Source organism: Falco peregrinus, chromosome 7, assembly GCF_023634155.1.
Source record: "Falco peregrinus isolate bFalPer1 chromosome 7, bFalPer1.pri, whole genome shotgun sequence".
Lineage (NCBI taxonomy): Eukaryota > Metazoa > Chordata > Aves > Falconiformes > Falconidae > Falco > Falco peregrinus.
In genome coordinates this window covers 14,518,164-14,533,922 of record NC_073727.1, presented here as the reverse complement: position 1 = coordinate 14,533,922, position 15,759 = coordinate 14,518,164, and the positions used below count along the sequence as shown (strand labels likewise).

General features: G+C 39.0%; 1 protein-coding gene across 3 annotated transcripts in view; it reads right to left on the bottom strand.

Annotated features, from left to right (window-relative positions):
• Positions 1–15,759, bottom strand: part of CLIC5 (chloride intracellular channel 5) — a 93,865-nt gene that overhangs the window by 38,359 nt on the left and 39,747 nt on the right. The window lies entirely within an intron of this gene.

Genomic DNA, 15,759 nt, shown 5'->3' with positions numbered 1-15,759 from the left:
AGAAATTATTTTGTTCTCATTTATATTTGTAGATCCCCTACTTAATTGCATGTGTCCAACTTAATAAGAAATTGATAGTTCCTACTTCCTTTGATTATCTACTATAATGAAACTTCCCACACCAAAACATACACAGAAATACAAACACGGGGGGGTGTGGGGGTGTGGGTACGCAGGAGTATACATATATATAGATATAGATACATGCAATAAGGCTGGAACCAATGTATTTTTTTTCTAGGAGACCATGATCCAGCATTCTCTGCTGTGAGGAATTTCTGCATACCACATCTGACTTTCACATGGTTATGTACAAAGGAAAAGCCCCCAGAAGAGGAAGAATCATTAAGTAATATCAGCAGTATTGTAGAGACAAACCACATATAGCATGTCCTTATGTTCTTTTAATGTCAGCAAAATACCAGCTAAAGGATGGGTGGTAAATGCTGCCTGACATTTTCAAAGTGGCTAGCACTTTTAGATCCTATGAGACAATTTGAAGGCAGCTGACTTCTCATAAGTATCAACTCTCTACACTTGGAAAATCAGGCCATAAGCCACCCAGAAGGAATAAGCTGTTTTTAAAACTCTTAGTAAGAATTTTCTAGATTTGCTTTGGGAGTATCACTGACTGTGATCTTCCTGAGCAACTAGACAAAAAATTAAATGTTGAAAAACAAATCTCCATTGGAAGAATATTCTTTTGAGGAGCACACTTGGAATTTGACAAATACCTGGTGAAGATGTGCAGTGCTTTGGCTGTACCACCTCGGAAATATGCCCGGAGTCCTGGTCTTTGGCTACCCCTGCAGTCCAGCTGAGGATGGGCAGGGTACTGGGACCATGCAAAGCTGTAAGAGCACAGGGTCCTAATGTGCAGCTTGCACAGGACTCTCAGGGTTCCTGGCTGCCTGGCAGCCCACCCACCAGCCAGAATTTCCTTTCAATGTCACTGACTTATCTCAGTTTCCCTCCTTGCAGAAAACCCACAGCTTCTGTTCAATAACACTGTGAATGTTTCAAAATGTGTTGTTTAGACTTAGAACAATTCAGACCAAAATCATGAAATTCTTCGAAGCCCAAAATTGCCATTCTCATCCCAGCTCTCGTTAGCAGATTATGCAAAAAGTTCACGTGCTTCTGGACACAGTGGATTGGAAACATATATGTGTCTTTCTTGGCTTGATGGCCAAATAGCAATCAACTTTTACACTTCTTCCTGAGCCTTTTCCAACCTAATAAAGTAATTATTTTCCTGTCACTCACCAGTATCACGGCACAGGATCCTCTGTACCCACATTAGCCACTGGATGTAATCACAGAGAACAGCTTTTAAAATCTTTGCTTTTTTGGGGACCTATCAATAATTCACTGTGAGTGAGATGCCACAGGAGCAAGAAAAGAACTCAAGAAATGACAGGTATATAAGCTTAACATATAGAAAGATACTGGAACAAATGATTAAACGGTAAGCTCACAAGTGCGAGTGGAAATGTAAAGTTGATAAGAGAATAGGGACTTATCAGGAACAAATGACATTAAACCAAGCAAATTTTGTTCTCTGACGGAGTACCCAGCACAGCGGGTAGCAAGGAAGCAGCAGGTATCTAGAAGCTGGCTTCCGTAAGGTTTCCAGCACAAGTTCCAGACTGTGTTTTCATAAACAAAGTAGGGAAATAGGACCTGTATGAAATCTCTGCAAAGTACTCGTATGAGTGGTTGAAAAAATACTTATGGAGTAGTAATAATAAAGTTTTCTGTTAGTCTAGAAACACACAACAAATAGAGGTACCGTAAAGGTCTACAACAAGGCGAGTCATATTTAATGTTTCCATTAGCAAAATGGAGGAAGGAATAGACAGAACCTTACAAAATTTCCTGACAGCAACAAACACAGAGAGGTTATTAGTATTTCTCAGGAGAGGAGTAGACTCCAAAATAATGCTGAGAAGTTGGAAAACAGTGTCCAAAAAAACTTAAATGGAATTTAGGAAATTAAAACTCAAGGTATAAAATGTAAGAAGAACAAAATCTGATGTACAAATGCAAGATGAGGAATAGCTGGTGAGGCTGTGAGGATGAAGCAAAGGAGTTTTTACATCAATCACAAACAATATGAAACATCAGCATATGCATCTACAAGCAACAGTAACAAGATAATGTGATGTACAGATGATGTTCTACCACTGCATGACAGTCCTCAAACATATCTAAGACTGTTTTACAAAGAGGATGATGTTCCATTGTTGCTCATGCCCACAGAGGATAGGATTAAGTATTTTGCTTAATCTGCAACAATAAAGCTTTTTTTGGGGAAAAAATCCAGTGTAATTATAGGACTAATGAAACACAAAGCAGGCTATCTAAGGAGGTTGTGTAAGCTGCATTAGCAGAGGTTTTGAAAAAAATCAAAAGGAAAAAAGTTGGTAAAACTGTCTTGATTTATTCCATCCTGCTGCAGAGCAGAGAGGGTGCATAGGATGTTTTTAAAATCCTTTCTAACAGTATATATTAGTGACTCTGACATTAAATTTGTTCTTGCTGTTAGTGTTAGATGCTTGGTGGCACAGACTTTCGCGTTCCTCTGACCTGCACAGGATGAAGTCTGGCCCCAGTGAAGTCAATGGGAATTTTGCCTGTGATTTTGACGCAACCCAAATTTCACTCATAGGTTTAATGGCCAGAAGGGACAATTACAATGTTTTTTCCTGACCTTTTGCATAATACAAACACAGATTTCACTCAGCCTGTAGTCAATATCTTGCGGTGGAACTAGAAGGTATGTTTTGAAAGGTTTTTCGGGATAGACATATGCGAGACATAGAGTGGTAGTAAAATCCCCTCTAGCGGAGTATATTTGCAGTGCAGGGTGAAGTTCCATGGAATTCAACCACAAACATCCAATTTGTAGGATTTTGCTAAAGGTAGCTAACTTGCCCCATCCCTTATATATGTAACTTCTTTCTTTTTTTTTTTTTAATCTACCGGTTGCATTCTGTATGTGGGTTTAAGTGCTAGAAGGAACCTCAGTCACAGGATTTGGGGAGTCAGGCCTCAGTGGTACTCAGTTGGTAAAGATGCTCAATCAACTGCTACTTGGTTATCTTGGCTACAACACTGTATCTCATAGGAAGAGGTGAGGACTTTGAACAAGAAAGCCATAAATCCTTTTTTAAGACAAATAAACTTGTCATGCAACATATTCATACCAGATGGCTGTTCATGCCCTGTATATGCAGAATGCAGCTCCTACATTTTGGAAGCTTATGCCTATAGGGTCATACTCTCGTTTTGGCCTTTTGGTGCCACAGCTATTAATGGATTATAGTCTAATACACTTGATCTAATTCTGTAACAGTCAATATTCCTATAAAATATTCCCACTATTGATGAATAATCCACTGACTTCAGTGAGAGCAGAGTCATGCCTTGGATTCACTAGTTTCTTTCTAATAAGTGATAAAAACCACAAGTGGGTTTATGGGCTCTGGAGAAAGAACCTGGGAAAGAATCTGGTTTAGCTAATCACAAAGCACCATTTCCATTTATAATTGTTTCAAATATTGATGATTCTATATCCTGAGAGCTCATTAGAGATGTAAAATATCATTCCTCCAGGAAAACTGCAGAAAATAAAATGAGAGATAAATCATTGTCAAGAGGTAGCAATGCAAATTATGGTAGAATTATTCCTGCTTCTAGCAGAGATCAGGTGCAAATAAGGAGTCGTTTCTCCAAAGAAAGCTCTATGCAGATCTCCAGTTCCCATTAGAGTACCAGAATCCTGCATACAGTTTTTCTTGTAAGAATTAAATCTGTGCACATCTGGAATCTGAACGTCTGTTAACAATCTCTGAGCCAGGGACAGTAATCTGGTCATATAGTATATTCTGCAAATGTTGATGAATTGCAGCCAAATTTCCATGCCTCTAAGCAACGTATTGAACTAACAGCAGCCAGGTGCTGAAAGTTAATGCTGAACCTGAAATCAGATCCAGGGCTGAATTATTTATTGAAATTCCATGACTTTCATTGCACTATTAGAAGAAAGAGTAACTTGCAGGCACTAGAAATAAAGGTCTGAATGGTGGGGTGTTACTGATAAGGGCATCAGCTGACCCCAGTGTGGGCCATAATCTACCCTTGATGGTCTCATTTGGTATCTTATTTAACATCATAAAACTACTCTTCATCATTGACTTTAAGCAGGATGAAAGAGCAATCAGTAACTCTCAGGAGCTATCCTGCACTGGCCAGGACTTGGTCTTTCTGTCTCCTTTTGCATCTCCGCAGTTGGCAGTGCTGCACAGGGTTTGAGAGAAGCTTCGTCCCGAGATGCGTTGAAAGTTTATGACCTTCAACTGAAAGCATGTCAAGTCGCATTGCAAAGGAGCAGCACATTGCAGGCTCAAACTAGACTTTGGTTTGATGTTTGCATCTCAGTCTGACTTCCCAATGCAACCCACAGTACCTTGAATAAAATAATTATTTGTTACAATATCACCAGCATATGGACCAAGCCTTACTGCCATGAGAATACAAATGTAATATAAACTGTTTTTCTGGTTCCCAGGTACTCACAGAGAAATCATTACAGAGTTTAGTGGATATTGTATCACCTTTATTATTTTCTTACCTGCCACAACTGCTGTTTTGTTCATCTGATCATTTACACAGACATATAGTCAAATTTAGCCATTAAAGGGGTGTTACACTACAAAGTAGTTTTTTCCGATAGCCATCTACAAAGGAGGGGAATGTGACTTTCTCTGAATATTTCATTAAACAAGAAACAGAGCACAAGTTCTGAGTTTGTATATGTAAACACCTGCAATGAAAACAGGAGTCTAAGACATACACACAAACAGCAAGCAAACATTCCTTGTGACTCATCTAAAAGCCGAACAATTTGTGTTTTCAATATCAAATGCTCAAGAAAAAACCCAGTGATGCTATCCAAAAGCTACTGAGAAATTTTGCATAAGTGTGTATAGCAGTAGAAGTGTAATTTGCAAGTATTTTACAGTACTGACTTCTGAAACTAATGTGTGACAAATGTTGTAAATGGAAAAAATTAATTTGATCAGTGAGTAGAGTTTGGATCACGTTTCTTGTCTACTCACTGCCTCAGTGCAGGATGATTTCTTAAATCTCTGTGTCTATACAGTTCAGGTCAGTTTGAAATGCTGCAGTCATGCTGCTTTACAAACTTCCCACACAAAACAGCTTTGGCAATTTTCTTAAAACACATTTTGACTTGATGCTCAGACTGAATTTCTTCTAGTTTCATTTTATCCTGATATCCAGCATAAAGAAAACTTAACTTTAAATGCTATTTATTAACATATTTTTTAGTTTTCTTCCCTTTATACAAAATCTTAAATATGCCATTACAATTTCCCTAGCAACTCTTACTGTCCTCTTGCTTCTGGGATACTTGACCATGCTGTCTATTCCAAATATATTTTTTTTTGTTCTATTCTCATCACTCCTGAGTCCCTCTCTCACTGAGGACCCTCATGCTCCAAGTGGAACACTCTCCAAGAAGACCAGCAGTTCCCCCAGCACAGTCATACAGCAAAACTCTTCACCAGCCTGTTCTTTCCTATCACACCTGTCCCAGAAGCAGTAGTAACCTCCCCAAACCTCTCTTGCTCTCTCTCTTCCCTCCACAAAAAAAAAAAAAAAAAAAATCAATCTTGATTTTTCTCTCATTTTATTTCCCCTGCCTTTCAAACACATACTTTGTTCACTGGCTTCACCAACCAAGTTGGTGACAGAAACACTGGTATCTGCCCCCACCTCCCATCCCTCCCATCCCTTCCCCTGACCATCCACTCTATTTCTGTGACATTGTCACCAAGCTGCCTTACTCAAATTAAACAAATCCCATTTGATATGGTGCAAATGGACCATGGCATGGGAACCATGCCTGGTAAGTCCTTTCATCCATTTATCATTAAGTTCATGAGAAGGCGCCACCTTCTCCTTCTCTGACAACACTCTCCAATCAAACTCTGTAAGTCAAATCTTTATTGTGCTTTTTCATCCAGCTTCATGATCCTGGAGACCTAATCACTGTTTGGCACTCTCACAAACAAGTTCTTTCTCACAGTTTTTCCCCTCTCAGGCTTAACCAAATAAACGCAAAATATTACCTGAATCTTCTTGGTCCTACTGTCTGTTCTACCGGAAAATGTTCACTTAACGGTCACTAAAATTTGTCACTACAGTTTTCATCTGTACACACAGGTTTGGGCTGATAAAGCTGGGTTTTGTGCTGTGGTAGGAGCACACGGCACTTCCTATGCCATGCGCGTGCTTCAGACCTAGACTTTATTCTAGATGGCTTACAGAGATTTCATGCTGTCAATCTACAATCTTTCTAGTCTTCTACGCCACTTCTATATATTTTATATTTATAGTTTTACATTTTATATTTACAGATTCATATTTTATAAAAACTATTTCACATTTTACATTTACAGATCTATTTTATATTTACAGTTTGTCATGCAATCTGTTAAGAGGCATGGTTAATCTGTTTCCCAGCATGGTTAATTAATTACAATACACACCTTACCACCATCTGATGCTCTACTCTTAAGACAGGTAACCTGGCCTAACCATTGTATCTAAAGCAGGGCTGAACCTCACCCTGCTCCATTTAACAAGTTTCTCTGGCAGCATTTTGGTTTACCCTGCGCTCCCGCTCAGAGAAGGTAGTGGTTTCCATTTGCAGGCTGTCAGTGAGCTGTTAGCCTGGCCAACTGCAGAACGCCATTCCAACCCCACACACCAAGCAGCCGCCAAGAAAAGCTTATTGGAACATCCAGGTTAATGAGGTAATTGAGAAACTAGCATTGGGCAAGAGAATTTCTGAAAGTTTTATATACGTTTGTGTACAGCCAGGCCCAATTCACACAAGCACCTGAACAAGCTCTGAAGAATTAGCCATTTTTTCATGTTTACTTATAATTTGCTCTGACATGGAGATTTTTTTCTGTTGTCATGAAACATCAAGCGTACAGGTTGTCCTTGAAAAACAACAAATACAGAAAAATCCTATGAATTCACACTTCCAATGAAGAGCTTAAACATCAGTCAGTACAAAACCCCTCTTTCAGACAGCATGCCACACCATGGTTACTAACTGCACTCTCACAGATCCTGGATATGACTTTAAATAAATGTTAAATAAATATTTAAACACACAAATTTAAACTAATAAGCTATTTAAATAATTTTTAAATAAATTGACAGTAATAATCCTTGGTGCTCGGAGTGGAAGAGATGACTAGGGGCTAATTATGAAAAGCCCTTCTTGCTCATGGGAGCTGCAGCAAGGTGCTGCCACATGTGCAGACATCGCTAGGAGCAGTGGCCAAGGTCAGGGGAAAGAGGCATTTCCTTCTCCTGGAAAAGAAAATTGATGTTTCAAGGTTTGTCTCTTTGTCAGGGGAGTGGGACTGCACTTCCTCTAAGTTCCCCTCTGGGTCCCATCCTTTCCAGGCTCTTCAAGGTTGGACCTGAGCAGCTGTCTACAATCAGCACTTTTAAAAATTATTATTTTTCTTGTAGAATCATCTCTTTCGAAATAAATATCAAACCATCAGGCAGAGATTATTCTCAGCCCAGTAAGAAGATGAAGTGATCCCACAGACACATATTGTAGGGCTGCTGGTTTCAGCATACCAGGATGGGCAGGTAGATACTTCCCAATCTGAAACAAGTCTTGCTGCATGCATGTTCATTTGCCTTTATTACAGACCAAATAGTGAGAAATAAGACTTATGGGGTGTAGGAAAATAGAGCTTAACTGTGGGACTCAGATATATTTGCTTTAAAAAAGAAAACAAAACCAAAAATTCGAAGTTAGAGCACCTCAATATACGGAAGTAAATATTTCCATATAAAGTAAAATGCAGTAAAACAAGGCAAAAATACCATTCCTTATCAGATTGCATGGGTGAGTCAACAGAGAAGAAAAGTAAACTAAAATTATTCAAGTGATACTGGAAGTCTGAAAAAAGCCTTCACAACAAAGGGTTTTGGAGTACTGGATCCCCTTGGCATGCTCTGAGCGTTTAAAAGGACTGGGTACAGAATAACAGCTAACACTGCTAGTCTGAGAGATCCTGTAACCTGCAAGAATATTCATGATTCAACCCCCCTTCATCCAGGAAGAGCATTTTTTAAAATACCATAAATAAAATAAACAAACGAAACAGGTCCTCATTTGCACACTGAATCAGCAGCAATGGCTCATCACAAAACACTGGGCAGTGAAAGAAAATAATTTCCTCCCATGATATGCATTCGTATCTATTTGAAGCTGCCCATTCAGCAGCTAAAAGCAAAAGGAAAGCAGTAACACAACGTGCCTGTTGACCCACACAAATTGAATCACAATCTAGAAAAACACCGTCAACAATAGCGATGATCCATCGGGGCCGGTTTCTCTGATTTCCACTTGTTTCGGACAATACACAGGTACAGGCACGCACCAGCACCCAGAACCACAATAGCTATATGCGGTGGCTGGCAAGGTTCAGGATGTTTATTTGGGTGTCAAAATGTCACAGGGAGGACAAGCTTGGCAATTGATATAAAGAAGCCTCTGCCCAACCATTCAATTCAGTATTTTGTGAGGAGTTAAACCACAACACTTGAGTAGCTTTTAAAGTCATTTAACTATGTAAAGAAAAAAGAAGAGCAATTTTAGCTGGACAAGCTACCAGGCTACACAGATATGAAAATGGATGTTGGTGCAAATGTTTCACAGGACATGAAGCCAAGGCAGAGAAATGTGGCATGACTTAGGCAATAGCAGACAGAAAGGGAATTCTCATATCTCTCAGTTTTACCTCTTCCTTCATCTCAGCCTCTAGGTCTGACCCATACTGACACAGCATTTGGAGCCCTGGCCAAGCCAGCATCTGCGCAGTCTTTGGAGGCCCTTGTGAAGTCTGGCCCTCGCATATCCAGACAAAGACAAACAATCACATATTTAACCACTACCTGAATCAATCACATCCCATTATCACACCCAGGATACCCAGAGACAATTTTAAGACACGCAAGCAGCCTCTGAACATCATTTCTGCTGGCCTGGCTTTGACCAAATTCAACACAGAAATCAAAGATTTTTTCTGTGCTTGAACCAAGCCCTGTTCTGGTTTGCTGAGATATCTTCCATCACAACACCTTCCTGGTTTGTAGGTTTTGTGGCCTGTTTATTGCTGCATTGAGTCTAACTATATGTGTTTCATTACAGCATATCTAGTCTTGATCTGAACCAGAAGAAGAGAGGGCACGACTTCTTTGGTGGTTCATTCCAATGGTTAATCACCTTTACAGTTACTGTTAAGCTTATTTCTAACTCAAGTATATCTGACCTTAACTATTAATATGTCTTGTTATACTTGTTACCGCTATATTAAAAAGCCCCCTACAGATACATTTAATATTGCAGTCATTTAGTCTTTTACTTAAATGAGAAAGACTGCCTTAAAGATGGCAACCTTAAGTATTTTTTAAGCCTTAAAATTATTCTTCTCTACATCTTTTCCAACATCGTAACACACATTAGCTCTGCGTGCATTTAAAATCACCAGCCAAAAGATAATCTAAACCTTGACCCCACACTACTAATAGCAAAGGGGAAAAAAAAAAAAAAAAAGCATAGTTGTGACTAGCATAATTTGTGTATTTATTTTTGGAGAATTTAGTGTGAATTACTAAGCAGGTGTGGTACATGAACACTAAATCAGTCATGCTAAGTGCTGTACAAAAAGCAAAAGCACAAGAGCTATGCCTAAAGGATGGAGCAGGAGCACAGGACCAGAGTGGTACTGTATTTTTTATCTCAGGTACTGGGTTTTGCAAAGAGAACCATGCTCAGAGACATCTGCCGAAGCACGGAGCAGCCTACACAGCCTAGAACTGAGGTCTAGGTACACTTAATAGCTGTCAGCATCTACAAAGGTCATACTTCTCTTATCACCCTGTGTTTTACTACAAAGTATTAAAAAAAAAAAAAAAGCAAACAAAACCCACAACAACAAACAAACCACAACTTCTAAGCATTAAAAACCTATGCTAAACTATCTTTTATGAATTGCAGACACTTGTTGAGCTTAGCTGTTAGAAATTTTTTGAGATGGGAGCATACAACTCCATGGATTGGCTCTTCATACTTTGAACTCCACCGCTAGCCTGCAGCAGCACACACTCTTTGGAGGTGATTAACCCTTTTCCAATCAGTAGAGCACTATACTTACATGTCTTTATTAGCAGCAGAAGTTAGAAGACTTTATATCTACTTTGGCATCTTCATGGTTAACAGAAAGGGAAACTAAAGCCATACATAAATCAAGCAAACTTCCTCTGTGTGTAAACTCCATTCCCAGTATCATGAACAGGTATTAACACCTGAATATTGGTGAATGGTGAACTGAGTCATGATATTTTTCTCTTAGAACAGAGGAAAAAAACAAATGCAAAAGAATCAACAAAAATAGTCAAAAAATGTTTTTTTTACAGCCCAACTTACATAAGGAAGAAAATTACTATTTCCATATTCAATCTTTGCAAGTTTTACATGTGTGAAATTCAAGTTTTACAGAATTTAGAGCAAATGAAAATCATCTTTGGCCTTGAATATTAGCCTTTGAACATTCTTACTACATTTTGTATCAAGCACATACAGGTGAATGCCATGAGCTTCTGTCATCTGCTTTGCACAGAAAATTATTGACTATCAAGAATGAGGATTTAGATGAGCAAACTATCACTATCTGAACAACTCCATCCTTAATATAATGTCAATTATGCCAAGGTAGCTATAGCAGGGATAGGTTTGATGACTCCTGTCCTACAAAGGCATTAATAAGTTATTACAACACAACCCTCCTGAAATACATTTCAGTTAGTGCTTCATCTCAGTTTTATGCAGAGTTGCCAAAAATACATATAAAGGAGCTATTTCAGCATCCTTTGGCAATCAGGTACATGGGAAAAAACTGAAGAAGCATCCAAGCTCCAGATACGCAACACCCCTTAGGCAGAAGTTGAAACAGAGTACCCTGGGGACCAACATAGAAATCATGCGGGATTAGGACGCTGGTATAAATTTCTGAGTCTGAATGCCTGTAAGAACAAGCAGAAAAAACCAGAGAAGGCGAAAAAGAAGGTACTACACAAGATGTCAGAGCCTGAGAAGGAAAAAGGAAGGCAGGGAAGAGTGGATAGGGTGCCAGCAGAAAGTAGCTTTGGCTCACCTGCTGCGAGAGGCAGCTCAAAGTGAGCTCCTCACCGCACCACCGCCAGCTGGGCACAGCACGATGCTAACACGGCTGCACAAATTCTGCGCTACAGCTAGCTCATGTCTAAACACTTATAAAGCACCCAATGGCCTGTTCCTGAGAGCAGACAAATGTCAAACATCCAATTTCCTTTGGTTTGATTTCTTTTATGTTCAGGAAATTGAGATTTTCAATTTACTTTGTCAGGAGACAGTTCTGTATTGGAGACCTGATCCCATCAGAGGATCCCATCTTTTCTATTTTAAGTGGTGCCCAGGATGCTGTGCTGGGATAAGGGTGAAGAACGTACCCTGCTCCCACAGTATGTCCACATCTGCTGCAGAAGGACTGGTATCAGCACTTTATCAAGGTGAGGAGAGCCTCATTAACTTGCCTTGAGTCACTGAAGGAGGCTGAAAAACGAAGAAGGAAAGCCTCCCAAGAACTTGGGCAGAAATCTTGTAACATTACTGAGCTTAACGTGTTGCAAAAATGTGCACGGCAGGACCTTTCCATGGTTTGATTAGAGCAGGACAAAAACCAATAAAAATCAGAGTTTACAGCTGGTAGGAGCTGTTGCTGTTGCTTTGTATTAAGATAAAGTGCTGAAGCACCAATTTGTTCATAGAATGGGAAGTAAAAAAAGTGTCGATTTGGATTTTGACAACACTGGGGCCATTTTAACATGGCAAAACTTTGCTATGCTGCATTACAGAATGATCTCAGATGCTTCGTGTCCCACTCCCTTTTCTGAGCACATCTCCTTTTATGACACTGTAGCTGTGCAATTTCCATGGTACACCAGTCACTGAATCAAAGAGGAATCTGTGTTGTACCACGGAATATCCACTCCAGCCAGTGAACACCACCACTAAAAAAGGATACACATAAAAGAATAAAATAAACACTCTAAAAGGTAAGTTACAAAATTATTATCAAGAGGGACAGAATAATACTCATTTACAAAGGTCATTTAATTTAACAGAGTCAGAGAAAACATCCTATGGACCCATTCTGCATTTATGTGTGAACTTGCAACCAAGTTGTGCAGCAAACAACAATGACATGCTGTAAAGGTAATCAGTTACAGAAAGTTCTACCCTTAGGTATTACTAGATAAAATTACTCGCTTTGGATCTTAAAAACACAGCTGAATATATTTTGAATTACTTTTGTTCCACTGTAATAATTTCCAACTCAGAAGTCTAATATAAAAAATCATGCCAGGAATACATGATGCAGATTAAACTCATCAGACGTATAAAAATGCAAGTTTTTTTTAACTCATAGCTCCAGATGTACATATATATCATTGTTATCGCATCTCGATAACTTTTACTGCATGTCAGCAATACAGAAGAAAGGCAAACAAACGGGAAGCGCAAGGGGCAAGGAGAGAAAAGGAGTAAGGATCTATTCTGGACTTCGTCCACATTAAACTTTACTGTATCAAACAAATCACTTCAAGCTATTTTCAAAGTACCCACTATAGCACTTTAGGTACCTGCTCTGATTTCCTGGTTCACGTAAGGTTTATAGATTTGAAGACAGTATGAAACCAGCGCAAAACCAAATCCTTCCTTATTCCAACTGATTCTCCCTACAACTTTGAGTCAGCTTTTGCCGGGGGGGCTGGGGGCGGGGAGGGGGGAAGTATCCTTGAAACCTTCTGTTATTCAGGTATGAAACTAACACAGAGACTTACAGCCCTTTAACATCTGTCTCACTGTTAAAAAAGAATAATTTGAAAAATCCACCAGAGCTCTTAGCTGCAAAATGGAAATACTAGTGTTTGTGTTACCTTTTTGCAGCATTGCTGGGATTATTTTGCTGGTATCTGCTGGATTTTGAAGAATCATGTGTCATACAAGAACTAAGTAATATTGTTGCTGCAATGATCAATATGTTATCCTAAACAATCCTTCAAACTGCATTTGACATAGCCACATGAACTGATACTAACATTAAACTCTGGAGCACAAGCAGACATACTTCCTACTGGCTCTCTTGGAAAGGATCCCTGTGTATTTTGGGGATGTTATGTCAAATGATCTCTGTGACATTTGCTGTTCTGGAATAGCTGCAGCAGAGCCATATATTGCCAATAAAAGTTTCCTGGGGACACTTACCAAAGCTTCACTGTCATCGCCGAACCATGACACAACAGCCTGTGAGCCTGACGAGATGTGTGCTGCCAGAGATGGAAAAAGAGCAATCTGCAGCTAAACATAGAGCACCCAAAGCGTACCAGTGACCATTTCTGAGTACCAGCAATAATAATTATGAATATCGCCAGTTCTTCATGCTAGAATTGAAACACTGTATTTACAATTTGACTATACAGCTCAGAAAAACTGGACTAAAGGAAGGAGGTAGTAGGCGGAGTTTTAACAAGACCTCAAATATACTTAAGCTGGCCTAACTCTGCTGCACGGAACCTAGTAGTACAAACCTGACTGGCTTTTATGGCCATGGGCTATCACCCATCCTGAAGGTTTCTGAAGTCTTATCCATTCGAATTATGGATCCAATTTATAAAGGCATTTCAAGAAATAGTTACACATATTCAACAAAGCATTTGAATGTGTTTCATTTTAATCAGATGTTTTGATCATAATTAACAGATATATTGATGCCATCAAGTTCAATAAAAAGCTGGTAGTCACAGCCATTTATATGAGGAAAAAAGAACAAACCAGGGAAGATACAGGCGTCATTCACCTTTAGCCACAGACTAACAATTAGATCATGAACTTAGGCAGAAGGAGATATAGTTGAAAATCCCTTCTTAACTTGAGATCCAGTTTCCCAAGCAATCCTGAAAGCATTTCAGACGAGGTTCAAGGTGGCACGGACAGTGATTATATCCCTGCCAAGGCCTTTTATAAATCTGGCCTGCTTAAACTATTCACTGCCTGTCTCAAATATTCCCACCAATGAGGCACTTGTCTTGATGCAAAACAAAATCTGCAAATGTACAGAGAGAAAACAGGCACACAGACGTACGGACTCTGGGTTGTATAACTCTGGCTAAAGCTTCTTTAAAGTATTGTTTTTCTTAATCACAAGGAAAAACAAGTAACTTGTAATTTTAAAACATTTGCTAGGCAGCTACTTGTTAATTTGTTGAATTTTTTTCTTTTAACAGGGTAAGATTAAAGCAGAATTAGATCTTGCCAAGATGGATCTTTTTCCCTTGGCTATTCTTTTTATTATTTTACTGAAAATGCCTAAGAAAAAGACCAGAGAATTAACTATCCGTCCAGGCATCATTCCCCTGATTTAACTGGCTCTGTAGTGGAGTTGCCATTAATTTGTGATTCAAATTTAGGAGGCCTGGCTCTCTTCTTGTGCCCATTTTATATATATACATATTTTTATATATATATATATATGTAAAAATAAATATATGTATATATATGTAAAAATAAAAACTATGAGTTTCAAGCCAGTCACTCCTGAATTGAAAAGATCTAAGCAAGTTAGGAACTGAGGCATAATTACACTGAAATATCTGAGTCCCCCTGCACGGAGCATATGAAATATTTATAGATGTTTAAACAAGCCTAGTAAAACTATCGTCCTCCCAGCATATATTATATGCTGGTGTCTGGACTACTGGTAGATCTTACAAATTTGGCAACCTTAATACCAATGCACAAGGCCAGTACCCTAAAAGAGGAAACTTAGGCTGCTGATTGATTATACACTGCCTCACCAAAATAAGTTTGGAAGAGACGTGAATCGTGGTGCCCATCACCTGCTCAACAGCTCTGAATGGATGAAAAATGCAAGATTCATCACAACCCCCATGCTCACACCACTTCCAAGGTGACAGATGAAGAGGGTCGGAGACTGCACACACTACGTGTCTGCTTTGTAGGGTGGCTATATCTCTCTCGAAACGTGAAAGGCTTGGCCAACCTCATGAGCAAGGATCCAAATAAATGTTATTGTCAGTCTTGGAACACCAGGCAGGTTGAACCACATGTTTCAGTATCATTATTCTTCCTTGTGCTTTTCTCTATTATTTCCTCTTTACCTAGAAAGTTTCAGTGAACATAGGAGTGATATTGTATGGAAGCCAAAAGCTGAGTTCATAATACCCATAATACCCACACTTCTCAAGAAACAGAAATTAACTTTGTACTTTGCAGATCTGATTGCAGTTTCTATTTATCATCAAAATACTTCTTGAGGGAAGTTTTTGAATCAAATAAATTACAAATAAATTACAGTATTGTTATAATGGGTGAAAAGGTTCCCGTCAAGTTCTCCCTTCCAGTTTATAAAGCTGTTACAGGATTTGATAATCCTGAAATTCTGAAAATGAAATCAGTTTTCTTATCAGTGACTTTTACTTTAAAACCACAGAAGCCTTAATAGTAGGGAATGATTGTTTACACCAGGAGTCACATTTTTATTTATACCTTCCTTTAAGACTATGTTACAG